The 17,418-nt window shown below is 44.5% G+C and overlaps 1 protein-coding gene, 1 non-coding gene and 1 pseudogene across 2 annotated transcripts in view; all 3 read left to right on the plus strand.

Moving 5' to 3' along the window:
* The first annotated feature begins 3,606 nt into the window (after positions 1-3,606).
* MATR3 (matrin 3) overlaps positions 3,607-17,418 on the plus strand; it is a 58,264-nt gene continuing 44,452 nt past the window's right edge. The window contains exons 1-3 of the mRNA XM_075541630.1: positions 3,607-3,671; positions 7,334-7,417; positions 7,830-7,904. The gene's annotated coding sequence lies outside the window, so the exon portion shown is untranslated. The remainder of the gene's footprint in view (positions 3,672-7,333; positions 7,418-7,829; positions 7,905-17,418) is intronic.
* LOC142442058 (small nucleolar RNA SNORA74) lies at positions 7,507-7,706 on the plus strand. The gene has a single exon (XR_012783314.1). It is a non-coding gene; the product is annotated as a small nucleolar RNA SNORA74 (small nucleolar RNA).
* LOC142441813 (U1 spliceosomal RNA) lies at positions 15,871-16,003 on the plus strand (annotated as a pseudogene).

Raw genomic sequence — 17,418 nt, forward strand, 5'->3', positions numbered from 1 at the left:
AAAATAGGAGCACCTGGGACAAAGATTAAGGAGGCTAACATTTAGTTAAAAGAAGCGGCAAGGAGAGAGAGAGGTAGCCAGGAAGAGCACGAGAGACAGCAAGATAAGAAAACTCAGCACAAACAAGCAAGATAAAAATAGCCTCTTGCCACTGTCCTTTTAAAATTACTTTCTATATTTGAGGCTCAGTAACAAGTGAAATCTCCTCTGTAATTTCCCATGTGTTCAGCTTAATGAATTTCCGTCAACTGGTTTCAGTATTGGAGAGCCAGTTTGGACAGGGTGGGGGTGGGGTGGGGTGGGGTGTGGTGAGAAAAAGGGATGTGGAAAAGACTAACCAGTTGAGTCTGGAAACTAAGTCAGAGGAGATTGGAGGCAAGTGAGGAGGAAGACAAATCTGGAACTTGCTCAGGTTCAAGGACTGGCTGTTGGTTTTGCTCCAGCTGATGTCACCCAGCTATTCTGCTACATGCTATAGAAAGCGCCTCCAGCATTCCAGGCTGCCTTGCCTATTGTCTGAAGAGCTTTATTTGTTTATTCAGAAAATATTGTATTAATAACATAACCAAAAGGAATAAAGAGATTCTGGCTCTTTTAGGTCCCACCTACGCAGTAGGTCTGCCAGAAGTATTAAATGAAATCATTGTGAGGGAATTTAATTAAAGAGAAAAAAATGGAAGCACGCAGTCTACCCCTTTACATCTATCTGTTCTGCCTACCCATGGTGTGGTAGTTGGAAGATTTTATGTCGACTAGACACTCGTAGAGAGGTGTGGAGTCAAGCCTGTTGGCCTAGTCACACTTCTTTGATGTAATAAGTCTTTTGATATAAGAGTGGGAGACAATGAGAACGGATTTTCTCTCTGCCCCTTTGCCTTCCTGCCCACTGGACCTCTCCCTACCACATGGGGCCACCCAACCCTGAGAGCTGCCAGTGCCCTGCCATTGGATCCACCTGACTGGGCACTTACTGACCTGTGACCTTTCTGCTTCCCGAGTCACCATTCTCATCACTGGGACCCAACTACATGAGTCTGAAGAGGGCTAGCATCAGACTTTTGCACTTGAGTTGGACTGGGCTGGATGCCTTCTTGATGTATAATTATGTCTTGATATAAAGCTCTTTCTTATACATAAATGGGCGTCACTGGCTGTGTTTTTCTAGACAACCCGGGCTAACACATATGGTAAATGATAAAAAAATGTTGACTGACCGACTTTGTAGCAGATGATTAAATACTTCTCTACTTGTGGTTTCAAGGAGGAGAGGAAAAGAGTAGGCCCAGGGCACAAAAGGCAAGAAGGGAGATAAGAAGGGGACGTCAAGTAGAGGAGAAAGAGCATGGCAGGCAAGGGCCTAGTATCAGGCTATATAAATTAAATAATCAAAATCAATACAGAACTTAAAAGGAGCGAGGTTCAAGAAGGCTGGTTATGAGGAATTGTTTTTAACTATGAAAATAAATCATTATCTAGTGTTTCTCCAAAGGATGGTGAATGGCCTATACCTACAAACGATGGCCACATTTCCAGGATGACCTAAGCATCTGGCCCATTTCCCAGCCGTCCTCCTTGTGGCTGGCCTTCCCTCCACACAAATCCTGCTCCAGCCTATTTTGCCTGGACTCATCGGTGAATCTAATTGTTACTAGGTCATTGGTTCCTTTCTCCCCAAAGGCCCTACTATCTTCCTATCATCAATTGCTTTGCCTTGTTTCTCAGAAAGCACACGCACATGTTGATACACACCTCTTCATTCCTTTCATGAATCCTCAGGGTAGCTCTGTCTTCTCCATTTTGTGAATTTGGTAGGAAAAAAGCAAAATATATGAGATGCTAGTGCAATTTTTGCTATAGCAGAGCTCCGCAGGACAATTACCCACCCAATCTGCCTGGTTTTATAGCTCTCATAACCCTCCTTTATGAACATGCTGTGACAGCCGGACACGGACACTGATTACAGCAGCCGTCCTCAGCCACATTTCTATTTAACTGCAAAGCAGAGCTCTTGACTACCAGCCAGCAACGACCATGTGACTCTTTTAATTACTGTATTTGTGTAAGTCGTTTTTCCAACTAGTCCCTGTGTCCAACTCTATCAAAATTGGGGAGGATTTGGGTTTGCCATTTCTGCAGTGATTCCTTTGGGTGCAGAGCCTAAGGTCTCTTGCAGGAGGTCTCTGGGTTTTCTCAGGGGAGGTCTGTGAGGGTGGGGGGGCGGGGCTGGGAGAATAGGGTGGAATGGGAGAGGGCCACAGAAAGCTTCCCCCCCCCCCATTATGTAAGAGCTAGGAGAATAGTAAAAAAATATGCTGATAGATGCTAAGTGCAGTGGCTGATTCCCAGAGACGCCCCTGGCAATGGTACCAGGTGCAGGACATCAGAGAGGGGTGAATGAACAGGAAAGGAAGGGCTCTAGAATCGGGGGGTTTATGGGAATGGCCTTAGGAATTACTGCTGTTGGGCTTTGCCTCTCCGGACCCAGCTTTACCATCTGCCCACTAGGGCAGAATCATACTGACTTCATACTGACTTCAGCTGAGGAGGGCAGAATCATACTGACTTCAGCTGAGGAGGGCAGGGGGTGGGGAGGAGGCACAGTAGAAATGCAGATCAAGGATGTTGGTTCTTTGGCTTATTTCACCACAGCGGAAGGCAGTGTTTAGTTTCTGCATCTTAGCTAAGGATCCACTGCGGCACACCGGGACAGACAGGGTCCAGCAGTTTAGTCGGTAGGAGAAGCCTCCCAGAGCAACTTCCCAGACCAGCCCAAAGGGTGACGTGTGTGTGCATGTGTGTGATCCATTAGCTAAATCATAGTGCCGCTGCAGAGAGCCAGAAAGAGAACTTGGATGTAGTGAAAAGGCTTGGACCGGGCCTGCCTGAACCTAAAGACACCACGTGAAGGAGAGTGACCTCAGTCCCTAGGGTCCTACCGAGGGGCAGACTGGAAGCTCCGTCCATCTGAGGGCACAACAGGTTTTCTTTCTAGCAATTCCAAACCCAGATTTGTTTTCGTTTTTTTCAAATGAGCCAAACAAATGCTTTTGTTCTAACCCCAGCCAGTCCTCTGGGATGGATCCACTCCACTCCCATCCAGCTACGAGCGACCCTATAGGGTGGAACTGCCCTTATGGACTGCCCAGGCTACAATTCTTTATGGGAGTCGAAGCCCATCTTTCTCCCGAGGCGCAGTGGTGGTTTTGAACTGCCGAGCTTGCAGGTAGCAGGTAGCAGAGTAACAGCTGCGTCACTAGGGCCACATTAAATAAAGTACGCTTGGCAACACTGCAGACGGTAAGCGGCATAACACGAGGCGTCTACCACAAGGTCCGCGGTCCCAAACCAGAGGCGTCTACCACAAGGTCCGCGGTCCCAAACCAGCGTCGCTCCAAGGAAAACGATGAGGCTTCCTGCTAGCCCCCCAAAGGGGCGCTCTAGCCTGCCCTGCGGCACCGCCCAGGACCAAGGCCTGGATAATCCTGTTTGCGCACCTCCGCCCCGGCGCTCGCGTTTTTTCCAAGCCGGCCTTTCCCCGCCCACCGAGGCCCCGCCCACCGAGGCCCCGCCCAGCTGCCCCCCGGGGCGGGGCTCCGCGTAGCTCCCGGCTGCCCTTTCGCTCGCGGCCTCGGTCGGAGCGGCCGCTCGCTGGGAGCTCCGTGCGCGCGAGGGTGAGTGAAGGGAGGCGTGGGGAGGGCTTGGGACGGAATCGGGGTTCGCTCCCACGTGGCTCCGGGCTAGGGGAGGCCATTTGGGACGCTCGGTGGTCGTAACCCGAGTCGGCCCTGCTTCAACCCTGTGTCTAATCGCCCGAGAATCCTCGAGAACCCTACTCTATCCACGGCTCCTCAAGGCGCCAGATCCAGGCCCCCGGAAAGGTTTTGAGGTGCACGTGTCCAGGTGGGGCAGGCCCCCAAGCTCCGGGAAAGGGCCACACACTTGTTAGAGACAATGAGCCCCGCCCCTCCCCCACGTCGTTTTCTCTTCCTTTAAATTACTTAGACGCGGAGTTAAAGGATGGCGGGGGGTGTGTGGAGTTATTTTATATGTAAGGGGCCGCCGAGTGCACCCCCGTATCAGGGACCTCCTACACAGAACTGCCCCACAGGGTTTCCAAGGCTCCGACTTTTCTGAAGCCGCTGCCTAGTAGTGGGGTCAAAGCATGGCGGCTGAGAGCCTAGCCAGTGAACCCCCTCTGTTAAAGTGCTGGCTTAGGGACGGGGCTTGTCCCGCCCAGGCCTGCAAAGGCGTCCACTAGACACCCGAGGGAGGTAGACCTGGGCGCCCAAACGAGGCCCAGGCTCAAGGCCTCACGCAGGTGGGCCTCACGCAGCCTGTGGGGTCAACCACGCCTCCCCAGCCGGAGGTTTGACTTGGCCTAGCTGTGGGAAGGTCTCGCCCTTTTTTTTTTTTTGACCGTGTTTTGGTCTTGGCAGGTCGGAGGGTGAGGGCACGCGCGCGCCGTCCCAGCCGGCCCATGTGCGTTTGGACTCGGGCCTTCCGCGCTCTTAACCTCTCGGCCCCCTGGGATTTCCCAGTCGGTGGTGCCCAGTGGTAAACCTAAGCACGACTTCGGCGCGACTTGGCATGCTTTCCAAAAATAGAATGTGCCCTTTTGAGACTGTAAAATCCAAAACTTTTCCCCTCCTTCATAAAAAACTCACTTGGATTACAAACACGTGGCTCGGCATGAATTTTTTAAGCGTTCGAAGCAAAGAACGAATGTATAACCCCCTCCAGGAACGTAACACTTAGACTTTTTAGTAAGCCTAACTTTGGCATGGAGGACTTGCTGACTCAGCGCCCCTGTAGGCCAGAGTAAAGCTACCATGGGTTATGAGACTCTTGGGGAGTAGAGAACTTGCATCTTTCTCCCACCGAGCTGCTGCTGGTGGCTTTGAACTGCCAGCATTGCATGTGGCAGCCCGATGCCTAACCAGGACTCCTTACATAAATAATGGTAAATTACAGGGGTGGGAGAGCTGACAAGGTTTATTAAAATTCTTGGAAACTCGGATTATTGTTTTCAATCCACAGGTGAGATCCTTGGTAGAAATGGCACCTTTTAATTGCCTTAACCATTGCTGCATTCAATTTTTTCTAAAGTGCTGCTTTTATTGTCCTAAAGAAACCCACATTCTAGGGCTTCCTCATTTAGTTTTATCCTGCCTTTCCAATTTCACTGCCCACTGCTCTCCAAGGTTAACTTTTCCCTGTACATCAGTCTTCTCTGAAGTGTGGTCATAATATCAAGGGTTTATCGATGGCCCACTATACACCATATGGTATCCTAGGGGCCTAACTTGTAAATGATTTAAAGTTCCCAGCCATTCTACTGTACTTTTGAGGGGACTGGGGTACCTTTTGAGGCTATAGTTTTTTCTTTGGGGGCTGCTGTATATATTTATCGTAGCAGATAGAATCTTTCTCCTCAGGTTAACAACCCACGTTTACCTGGCACCACCTGGCTCCTTAACTGAGATGCAGTGAGGTTAAACTAATAACCTAGAATCGACATACTAGCCCTGGTGGCACTAGTCTTGGAAACCCTGCCTAGGGTTGATGTGCGTTGGAATTCCCTGGATGGCAGGAAATGGGTAACATGTCTGCTGAGTGGAGACAAGCTCCCTGCACTTGTTGACTTTAATGCTAATGAACCACAAAGATAGATAGCCAATAAGATGCCAAAACAAAATTAGTCAAGGGTGCGCTGTGTATTTTACTGTTTTTTTTTGTGATAGAAGCCTCCTGTGTTGATGGACTTTTGAGGACAGGGTTCCTTTGCTTCGCACACGTACACAGTGACTTGACTAACCTGAAATGCTTTGCTTGCAAAGACCCAGCTGTGGAAATTGGGCTAGGTGCTGCCCCAGGTGGGTATAACCCCTTCAGCTTTGGCCCCAGCTGTAGGCATCTGCTTAGGTTGCCTACTACCTAGGCAAGTGTTAGGCTACTGGGAGGACAGCAGCCCTTACGTCGCTGGCTGGCATTCTGGCCTTGTTCATTCCAACTCTTAACCAAACCAGGATGCCAGCATAGTTTCTGAGCTGTTACATCTGCAAGAGCGGGTCTTTCACTGGGAGGGACCTACAGATTCAGATTGTCTTGCTTCTGGTCCAACAGGTTGGGCTAGTATAAATCATTTGTTGGAAAGGGAACATATTGGGTACAATGTACAAATATAGGCTCTCCTTTGCCAGCTCAGGGTTTGTTTCTGCTTTGAGAATGTGGTGATAGCTTTTCCAAAGAGGAGGAAGTGGATGGATTTGTGCTTGCAAAGAAAGCATTTGGATACTACTCCACGCAACCAAAACTAGAATTTGGCTCGCTGGTTTCATAAGTCAATTCTGTTCCAACCCATCACGACCTTAAGCACAACAGCGAAAGGCTGCCTGTGCCCGCTATAGCAGCCACTGTCCTTGGTGAAGGAAATCTTAATGGGCATTCTTTATTTACTGCAAACATCAGTGGAAGGAAGGGCTTTACAGAAGCCCCTGGGTGGTGTGAGCCCATCAGTTACATGGGAAGTAAAGGAGATGACTGGGCTTTTAAAAAAATCTAATAATTTTATTGGGGGCTCATACAACTCATCACAATCCATACATACATCAATTGTATAAAGCACATTTGTACATTCGCTACCCTCATCATTCTCAGAACATTTGCTCTCCATGTAAGCCCCTGGCATCAGCTCCTCATTTTTCCCACTCCCACCTCCCTCATGAGCCCTTGATAATTTATAAATTATTTTGTCACATCTCACACTCTCCGAAACCACCCACTTTCCTGTTGGAGAAGACTGGGTTTTAAGCAGACGCCACCCCTGAAGCTTGACCAAGAGCTCTGGCTTAAGGTGCTGGAAAAACTGTTCTCCATCCTTTGGCCTCCCTTTAATGCAGCGGTTCTCAACCTGTGGGTTGCAACCCCTTTGGGGATCAAATGACCCTTTCACAGGGGTTGTCCATAACAGTAGCAAAATTACAGTGATTAAATAGCAGCAAAAATAATTTTATGGTAGGGGGGGTCTCCACAACAGGAACTATACTACAGGGCTTTAAACATTTCTCATGGCTAAAGTTTGAGTGCTCAGATGTTCATTGCTGTTTATGACTAGTGATGTCCAGATATTTGGAGAGTGGTTGGCTTTAATGGTGTACATCTCTCCTGCAGGAAAGGCAGAAATCAGTGAATTCCTGAGACCAGACAACCTGGCATAGATGGCAGCTTTTCTGTAGAGGAGCCACTTACAGAGTTGCTGTTTTAGTCTGAGGTTTAAAAAAAACCTGGAAAATTAACCACATCTGTTTACTCTGGGTTTTTTTTTTTTTTCTAGGATGGCTTGACTATAGAGTGCATTCTTGAAGAAAGGAAATCGTGGAAGGAGTGCAGTCTGTGTGTTTTGTTTTTTGTTTTTCAGGTAAATGTCCCTAATTAGATAATGGACTGTTGGCTCAGTGGGAAATGACTAGGAAGGAAAATCCTTTGTTTTTCCCCAAACTTGAATCGCCCAACGGTTGTCAGCTGTCCAGGCTAACCCAATGCCTGGGACAGTGTTACACTGTTGGAAGAGCAAGCGCTGCCCAGTGAGGCCTGGCTCCACGCACTGTTTTAGTGTTGTGGTCGCATAACCTCTGGGCAGCATTTTGCACCTTTGAGAGTGGAGCGCCTCCTCCTGTGGAGTTGCTCCTAGTCTGGATGCAAACATTACTTACTGCCTTTATTAACATGTCCTATCACTGCTTTATTAACATACTGTCTTTATTACATGGTAAGTAAGAGCTCCCTCTCAGGGATGGCCAGTCATTTTTCTCTTTCCTCTTCCCTATTAGGCGGCTTGACCTGAGTAAGAAACCTGCCTCCCTCGGGACCCCGCATCTCTTGACAACTCTTGTGATACCAGATAAGTATGTGATCCGTTTTATCATGAAGGCTGTAACTTGTTTCAGCTGAGAATGGATGGAAAACGTTAATGTGGGTTTTTTTGTTAGAGACAGACGCTTAAGTCTAACCTTTCATTTTTCTAGAGCTTCATCAAGCCTCTGGTATTTAAATGGGTTCAAGTAAAAATAAACTCAGCTTCTCTCCTAAGGAATTGCCTAGAAATGCTATAAATGCTTCAGTGTGGGGGCCATGTAAAGTAGGTAAAAGTCTTAATTCATTTGGTGCTTGTATGCATGTATTCAGTGACCAAAGAGGTCTCAGTGTCTTAATTAAGATAATTAATGGATTCCTTACCTGATAAGTAAGTTTAATTAGTCACCTACTTATCCCTGCTGACTTTTTTTCTAAAGCAATTTATTCCCAGAGAGTCCAAAGAAATTTATATCGTGATTGACACAAAACATTTCAAATTTATTTTCCCATGCTGCAGTACAAATGGTCCAGATGGAGTTGAATTTGGCAGGGTTACTACAAGGCAAATGCCCAAACCATCTTTTCCTGCCATCAGTAGCAGTAAAGACAAGTGACTCTTTCCAGGTTCCAGGTCTGGTTTGCATTAGGAGATATTAAAAGGTGAGCGAAACCCAGACCAATTTTTCTGCCTTTGAATAAATTCCAACTCACTCTAGAACTGCCCCTTTGGATTTGGGACTGGAGCAGACAGCAATTTTTCTCCTACAGGGTTCAAACTGCTGGTCTTTGGTGGCAATTCAATCTGTAGCCTACAACTGACACCAGGTTTGAAAAGGTTAGTAGGGGACCCAAATTACATAAAGCTTTTCCTGGCACTTGGGAATCTCTTACCCTCCTTTGGCAAGTCCAAAAGAAAATACTGCCAAAGGATTCTTTTGTATATTTTTTAATCGGGATAATAATAAGACCCAGAAGAATAAATTCTGCAAGCTCCAAAGGGACACAAAGAAGGTGGCTAAGTGCCTAGGAATTTTCACACAAAGGAAAACAACCCTGTTAGAGCAACCAATTAAAACCTAAAAGAGTGACAATGACTGTCGTGAAGCTTGTTGCTAATTAGGGCTTTGTGAACAACTCCAGTTAATGCCTCTCAATACTATCTTTTGTTGAATGAACAAATTTGCTAATACTTAGATGCTTTGCTTACACCATCTGTCCCCCAGTGAGCTAAATTGCTAGATCGTATGTTCAGTGTTATTCAAAGTAGCTAAATTTTTAAAGGAGAAATATGAGGCTCTCTGTTCCCAGAAGTTTACCGCCTTCAGCACCTTAGACAGGGTTCTTACAGGTTGGCGCTGAGGCCGCCCCACCTCTTAGCACATCTACCCATTTGTAGCTTTTGGGAAAAGCAGCACTGCCCAGCATTATGCTACTACACACTGGTCTTCGTGTGTTTCCTGCCCTTTTTTTTTTTTTAATATTCCATGCATTTTGGGGCTCTTGTTAAGGTAGTTGAGCCCGCTGTCTCACCTCAGAAAACTGGTTATTTGATACCAACTTTTGATAAGTGAGAGGCCTCAGTGTTCGAGATGCTTTTAAGGCAGAGAACAGGAGCTGACACCTTGGCTCCCTTAAACTAACAAGTGGTAGGACTTCATCTAGTAATCAGTTCCTAGCATCCTGTTGGCCGCTGGATTTGGGGACAACTGCTCCCTGTCACCACCAGCTGCAGACCCAGCTATTAGCACATAATTTCCCCCACTGAGACAGGTCTCAACCTCCAACTTCCCAAAAATGTGAGCCTTGCACTTTGTCTGAACCCTATATAAATGTCTGATCATTGAGCCTTGGCCTATCATGTAGGTGGATCTTGAAGTTACTGGTTTTGAATTGTTAAATTCTCAATAAACTTGTGTTTTAACCTCAAAACAGTGTTGGTTTGTTTTTCAATTTGCTCGCTTTATATGCTGCTAGTCTAACCATGATTGGTCCTTTGGGGGGGGTTCTCAATTCCCAGAGTTTAGTCATTAAAAACCCTTTTTATGGGTTTATGGCTTTTGAGAATTGGGCTGTGAGTCACTGGGGATGAGCCAGATCCCTCTGTTCACTTTATTAGCATGGCGTTCTGGTCTTGGAACAGTCTCATCCTCGACTCCCACCTCATTCTGACCTAGCCACTGATTTCCTTTGAGTCCTTGTTCTTACTGCCTGAGGAACAAGGGAGTAAAGTCTACCTGACAGCTCCCAAAGGTGATTCCCATGGGACAGGCTTTCCGTACTCTTCTGAGCTCAGTCTCAATTGAGCAGTGTCCACACACAACTCCTGTTATTGGGTGCCACTGAGTCATTTCTGACCCATAACTTTATGCACCACAGAACTCAGCAGTACCTTACCATTGTTCTATACCTTAAAAGTCTTCCAATATGTCACTGCCCTTCTACTTTACCAACCCTGATGTCCTTTTGAAAACATGTCCAAAGTAAAGCAGGTCTCCCCATCCTTCTGAGAAGTACTCTGGTCATAACTTACTCCAAGACATGTGGTTGTCCTTTTAGCAGTCCATGGTACTCTAGCACAATTTGAATACATTCTTTTTTTAAAATCATTTTATTGGGGACTCAAAACTCTCATCACACTCCATACATCAATTGTGTAAAGCACAGTTGTACATTCGTTGCCCTCATTCTCAATACATTTTGCTCTCCACTTAAGCCCTTGGTATCAGCTCCTCATTTTTTTCCCTCCCTCATGAACCCTTGATTATTAATAATTTTGTCATGTCTTACACTGTCCGACATCTCCCTTCACCCACTTTTCTGTTCATCCCACAGGGAGGAGGTTATAAATAGATCCTTGCAATCAGCTCCCCCTTTCTACCCTATTTTCACTCTACCCTCCCTACACTGGTCCTGAGGGATCGCCTGTCCTGGATTACCTGTTCCCAGTTCCTATCTGTACCAGGGAACACACTGAGTCTTAGGTCTCTTTCACATCCCCGCTTTCACATGCATATGAAACAATTGTAAATACCATGACTTGGACCATGCTTTCATTTGTAACATCTTTGCTTTTCAGGACCTGTGTAACAGATTAACCCAATGCATCACATAATTAAGACTAAAAAAGTATGGGTGTGTTAACAGGAGCAATAAGGATATAGTTCTGTGGGCTTATAGCTGGCCAGGAATGTTTCTGCTGCTTGTTTTTTTGTCTTTGAAGGGTTACATAGCTCCTTTACAGTTGTTAGTGCCCAAAGGCTGCACTGCATTTTACAAACCAGCCCAGATACTTGCTAAGTCTTTCACATACCATATTTGCTCAGTCTCACCAAGTCATCTGATGGGAATTATAAAGGTGGGCAGAGCAACCTTACCGAACAATTTCACCTCACACTGCATTTTGTCAGTACATTTATCACCTGAAGGTTTACTTACACGCAAGTAGCTGTATACTTTAATGGAAAAAGATCTTTCAGCTTGTAAATATTAATGTCCCAAGTGTCATAATTATGCAAAATAGAGTAAAAAAACATACTTTCCAATATCCCAAGTTTGATTTTCATTGTTTCCTGAGTTTCCAAACTTCTAGTGAGTCTTAAAGGTACAGCATAGTGCACAGCTCTTTGAAACTATAGCTTCCAAAGTATATATTGGATGTACTGTATTTCTGGGGAGTTTGCTGCTAAATTTGGCGATTTGCTCATCCAAGTACATTTGGGGGTTTTAACTTATTCTACATATTATAGTTAGAAAATTTGTTAACTATATGCAAATTATAGCTTGCAGATCATATCTTTGTAGCAGGCATAGCACTGCCGGTAGATACGAAGATAAAACCTATGTTATTTGATTTGAGAAACTTTGTACAGCCTCCAGCAGGCAACTTAGTTTTTTAGTTTAATGCACACCCAAGAAAATGACTGGACAAGTGTGCAGTCAAAATCATGATGTGAAATAGAAAGTTGTAATTTTATCGGAACATGCTTGTTTACATTGGCTGCTGTTACTGGGAGTACAGGATTATTTGTGGCAGAGACCAAAGGACACTCATCCTACTCTGACTGCTGTGCATGGCTGGATAGACATAGACTGCTGAAGCACAGGGACTTGTTGGATTTGGTGGTGATCTACACAGATGTCATTGGCTTGGTGCTGTTATTTTGTTGCTTGGTTTTGCTCTGTCTTGTTTTTTGCATGTTATTATATCCGCAGGTCTAAATAAGATAGGCTGGATGAACAAACACCTCTACCTTTTTTTCCCTCCACCTCCCACTCTCCCAGGTTCCCCCAAACTGCCCATCCTGTTGCTTTCTTCTGCAGAGCCTAGCTACATGTGTCATAATAGACTACACTGCTCTGATAACAGCTTGTCACTCCAACTGTGATTTGAGATTCATAGGAAGCCAAATCCACGTGTGGACCTTGCAAATGGATTTTGGACTTCCATTGTTATCCCTAGCCTTCTGCAAACCAGGGTTCATAATTTAAGCTCTGATAGCATTTTCTTCTTTAGATTTGGACTATATTACAATCCTTGGATCATACAAGCTAGTGTGCTTCCATGTGAGCTAAGTTGACACCTCACTTAGATGGCTGCTAGTTTGAAAACAAGTCTTTAAGGCCCCAGACACTTCTTTGTGATTGCCAGGCACCATCTAGTTTCTCCACTAGATGCACTTTGCTACAGCACACGCATCTTCAGTGAGCTCTTCATGAAAGTGAGCATCAAGCATCCAGGCCATGTCGTAAGAACTAATTGTTTTTTGATGGGGTTAGAATTAAGTGCAAGCCCAAATCTATTCATGCATATATGGTTTACATATTACTAGGGAAACACATCCAATGGCATGTATAAAAGTTTTATATCAAGAAATAATATATCAAGAGAGCGGTCCAGCCTGGTCCAACTCAAGTCCATAAGACTTATGTCTGTAGCAGCCACATGCAGTGATGCCGAATACAGGAAGACCACAGGCCAGTGGGTGCAGAGTCTTGTGGATCCAAGGGCAGTGGGGACATGGCAGGACACCCAACAATTGAGGGTGGCCACCAGAATCCCAGCAAGCTGGAAGACAGTGGCAGGAAGAGGGGTAGGTTTCCAAAGACTTATAAAAGACCACTCCCCCAAGGAGACAGCATCAGGCTGACCTGATTCACAGGTTGTATTCCACCCCTATATATTTAAACATCAAATTCACATAAAATTACCTAACTACCACAATATGCCTCTGGTTTACCTAAGACATCAATGTTATGTTTGAGAACATTATCAATCATTCCACGAGGGCATCACTTCCTTTGCCATCAATTCAATATTGACTCAGCCACCCTATAGGGTGGGGTAGAATTGCCCCTGTGCGTCTCGAAACCTGCAAATGTGCATAGGAGTAGAAAGCCTCACCCTTTTCTTGTGGAGCTAACTGGTGGTTTCCAGCTGCTTGACTCATAAATAGCCCAGTGTGTAACCACTGTGCATTGATAGTGTCATAGCCAGGGATCTCGAGTTTAAAACACTTGCGAAAAGGAAATTATGAGTATAAGCCAGCTATGAACCACAGTACATGAATTGTTGACTTAGATTCAACTCTTAAATGACGGTTCTGCACAACAGGGTTGGTAAGAGGGCAAATATACTGATAATATTCCTTGACAACAGCCACACCTACCAGATTTATACATAAAATAATGAAGCAAGGAAGGCATTAAAATAGAAAGGTATGATAGTGCCAGGTCACCATTCACTGGGCAACCTCAAAGCCAAATGCTCTTTTTAAGTATTTATTTTGCTTGTCTCATACCTGAGGAATAAAATCACATGTTTAAAATCATTTTTCCCTTAACAATTTTGAAATATAAATACCGTATATACTCGAGTATAAACCGACCTGAATATCAGCTGAGGCACCTAATTTTTCCACAAAAACTGCATTTAAAATATGCTGGAAAACTTGGCTTACACACAAATATATATGGTATGTTGATACTCAGATTAGATGTAATATTTTTATTTTTTTTAACAATTTATTGGGGCTCATACAATTCTTTTCACAGTTCATACATATACATACATCAATTGTATAAAGCACATCTGTACAGTCTTTGCCCTAATCATTTTTTTCTCTTTTCTTCTTTTACATTTTATTAGGGACTCATACAACTCTTACCACAATCCATACATATACATACATCAATTGTATAAAGCACACTGCCCCAATCATTCTCAAGGCATTTGCTCTCCACTTAAGCCCCTTGCATCAGGTCCTCTTTTTTTTTTCCCCCTCCCTCCCCCTTCCCCCCTCCCTCATATGCCCTTGGTAATTTATACATCGTTATTTTGTCTTATCTTGCCCTATCCGGAGTCTCCCTTCCCCCCTTCTCTGCTGTCCCTCTCCCAGGGAAGAGGTCACATGTGGATCCTTGTAATCAGTTCCCCCTTTCCAACCCACTCACCCTCCACTTTCCCAGCATCATCCCTCACACCCTTGGTCCTGAAGGTATCATCCACCCTGGATTCCCTGTACCTCCAACCCTCATATGCACCAGTGTACAGCCTCTGTCCTATCCAGCCCTGCAAGGTAGAATTCGGATCATGGTAGTTGGGGGGAGGAAGCATCCAGGATCTGGGGGAAAGCTGTGTTCTTCAGCGATACTACCTCACACCCTAATTAACCCATCTCCTCTCCTAAACCCCTCTATGAGGGGATCTCCATTGGTCGACACTTGGGCCTTGGGTCTCCACTCTGCACTTCCCCCTTCATTTAATATGATATATATATACATATATACACATACATACACACACTTATATCTTTTTTTTTTGCATGATGCCTTATACCTGGTCCCTTGGGCACCTCGTGATCGCACTGGCCATAGAACCATATTTAAAAGTGGCAAAGTTTTGCTTCCAGGTCAAATGAGATGGCAGCAACCAAGTGGAATGCAAAACCAAAAGCTCACAGAAGATGGAAAGGATTTGTGAATCCCTAAAGACAATTCCCTGGGAACCGATTACAAGGATCTACAGGTGACCTCCTCCTGGGGGATGGACAATAGAAAAGGGGTGAAGGGAGACGTTGGACAGGGCAAGATATGACAAAATAATAATTTATAAATTATCAAGGGTTCATGAGGGAGGGGAAAAATGAGGACCTGATGCCAAGGGCTTAAGTGGAGAGCAAATGTTTTGAGAATGATGAATGTACAGATGTGCTTTACACAATTGATGTATGTATGGATTGTGATAAGAGTTGTATGAGTCCGTAATAAAACAATTTGAAAAAAAGACAATTCCCAAATGTACTTGGATTTTTAAATGTAGTGAATCTGAAAACAATTCCTTCATTGGGTGCTCGAGTTTAATGGGTACAAATTTGTGTACTAGTGCTGAAATTACTAGTAAGTTAAAGGGAAAAAATACTGCTGCGAGTCAATACGGACAGTAACCCCATGAGACAGAATTCCCCTGGGGGGTGTCTGGAGCTGTCCATCTTTACAGGAGAAAAACAATTGACCAGATCAAGTCCATAAGTCCAACATTAGCCCATATGTCCGATACTAATCTGTAAAACTCTTCAGACTCACTAAACACATGCAATGATGCTGAATGCAGGAAGATCACAGGCCATTGGGTGGGGTGGGGGAGGAGTCTCTTGCCTCCAAGGAGGAATGCAGTAGTTCCCTGAATCCTCAGGAGAAAGCCCTACCCACTCAGAGGCCTCATTGGCTGTCACCTGATTCTCCACGCTAGACCCCACGCTTTCACTCTAAATCCTCTCAAATTGACAAACGCTTATGTAACTACCACAACTACTTAGGTGGCATTTGGAAAATGAATTGTTCTACATGCAGAGACCAGTCCTATGACAATGCTGCCACACAGACATCAGTGTGTCGTCAAAGCATGCAACTGAAAATTTTACTGTGTAATGACTAGGCTTGTGTAAATAAAATATAGTAAATTGTTGTAATGCTTGTTGTCTGATCATGAAGTTTTATTACTTTTATTAATGTTCACTTATACTTACCTGAAAGGGGAGATACAATGATCACAAAGGTGGTTTTCCCAGGGCCAGGCTTACCATTGCACTCTGGATGTGCTGACCCCTGCGATTTCCCCAAGGGGCGTGGGGAATTGTCCACTTTTTATATCATTTATTATTGAAACCCTCGTAATTATTATAAAATAAAATTTAAGTAGCCATTTAAGGAAAATTTGGTAAGAGTCAAATTTTCATTTTGGAAGACCAGAAATTTAATTTATTATTGAAACAAATTGATATATTTTCTCTGTTGTAAAATATCTGTAATACTTTTTATGGATTGTGATGAGTTGTATGAGCCCCCAATAAAATGATTTTAAACAGAAAAATAAATATTTTAAAAGAAAAATAACTTATATCATAAAAATGTTAGTACCCCACATCTACTAAAAATTCTGTACTCCCATTTTGTCTCATTCTGCTAAAATTGCATTTGCCACCTTGTGCATTCGATGACTAATAGTGCATTTTCTTAGGGTTTTCAGTGACTAATTTCTCAGACGTAGACAGCCTATTCCTTCTTCATAATTTGTCTTAGTCTAAAAGCTCTGCTGAAATCTATTCACCTTCCTCACAAGAGGAAGCCCCTTCATGAGATGGATTGGCACAATGGCTGTGACAATAGGATCAATCACGACAATTGTGAGGTTGAGGCAAGACCCGGTGATGTTGGTTCAGTTGTACGGTTAGTCTCTCTAGGTCGGAACTCACCAACAGTACCTAGCCATAACAATTGCGAGGTCGAGTGCGATCTGACTCAGCAACAATAGTCCACTTCAAAAGCCTGGTTATCTGGTGGTGTGGGTTAGGTGTTGGCCTGCAAACTACAAGGAGGGCAGTTCAAGCCCACCAGCTGATTTGAGAGAGGAAGATGAGGCTGTTTGCTCCTTTAAAGATTTACACAGTCAGAAACCCTATATAGGGTTAGTATGAGTCAGAATCAACTTGATGGTAGTAGGTGGGCTTTTTATTTAAGAAGACATTATGTCATAGATTGCTAGTTGTGTGTGATATTATATATAAATATGTACATACATATAGACACACACTCAAGGTATCTTAAAAAAAGTTTGTGGCTACAGGGAATTAAAAGGTAATGAATTTTTCCCACGACATTTTAAAGTCCATATATATGTATATACATGTATAAAATTGTCATACATCATTCCAACAAGGAGGGAGCACCGCAGATGGTCAGTGTTAGGGTCCTTATGGATTAATCTGGTCCTTCCAATATAGCTTGGTGACTCACCTGCTTTAGCTAACAACTGGTAACGAACTGGTGCTGTTGACGTGAGGGCCTTGGTCCTCTCGTTGGCCTGGGTATCTCACAACTGGATCACTGGGTGTTAGTGGACAGACCTGAACTTCTGTGTTCTATTCATCACTGCTGACCCTAGGTCCCGCCAAGCACTATAATGCTTAACCTACTGCAATTGATTGCAATTTACTAACCCTGTGGGTCAGAGTAGAGGTTCTTCTGAGTATTTTCGAGGCAGTCTTTAGGGGACCAGACAGCCTCATC

This window comes from Tenrec ecaudatus, chromosome 2 (assembly GCF_050624435.1).
Source record: "Tenrec ecaudatus isolate mTenEca1 chromosome 2, mTenEca1.hap1, whole genome shotgun sequence".
Classification (NCBI taxonomy): Eukaryota; Metazoa; Chordata; class Mammalia; order Afrosoricida; family Tenrecidae; genus Tenrec; species Tenrec ecaudatus.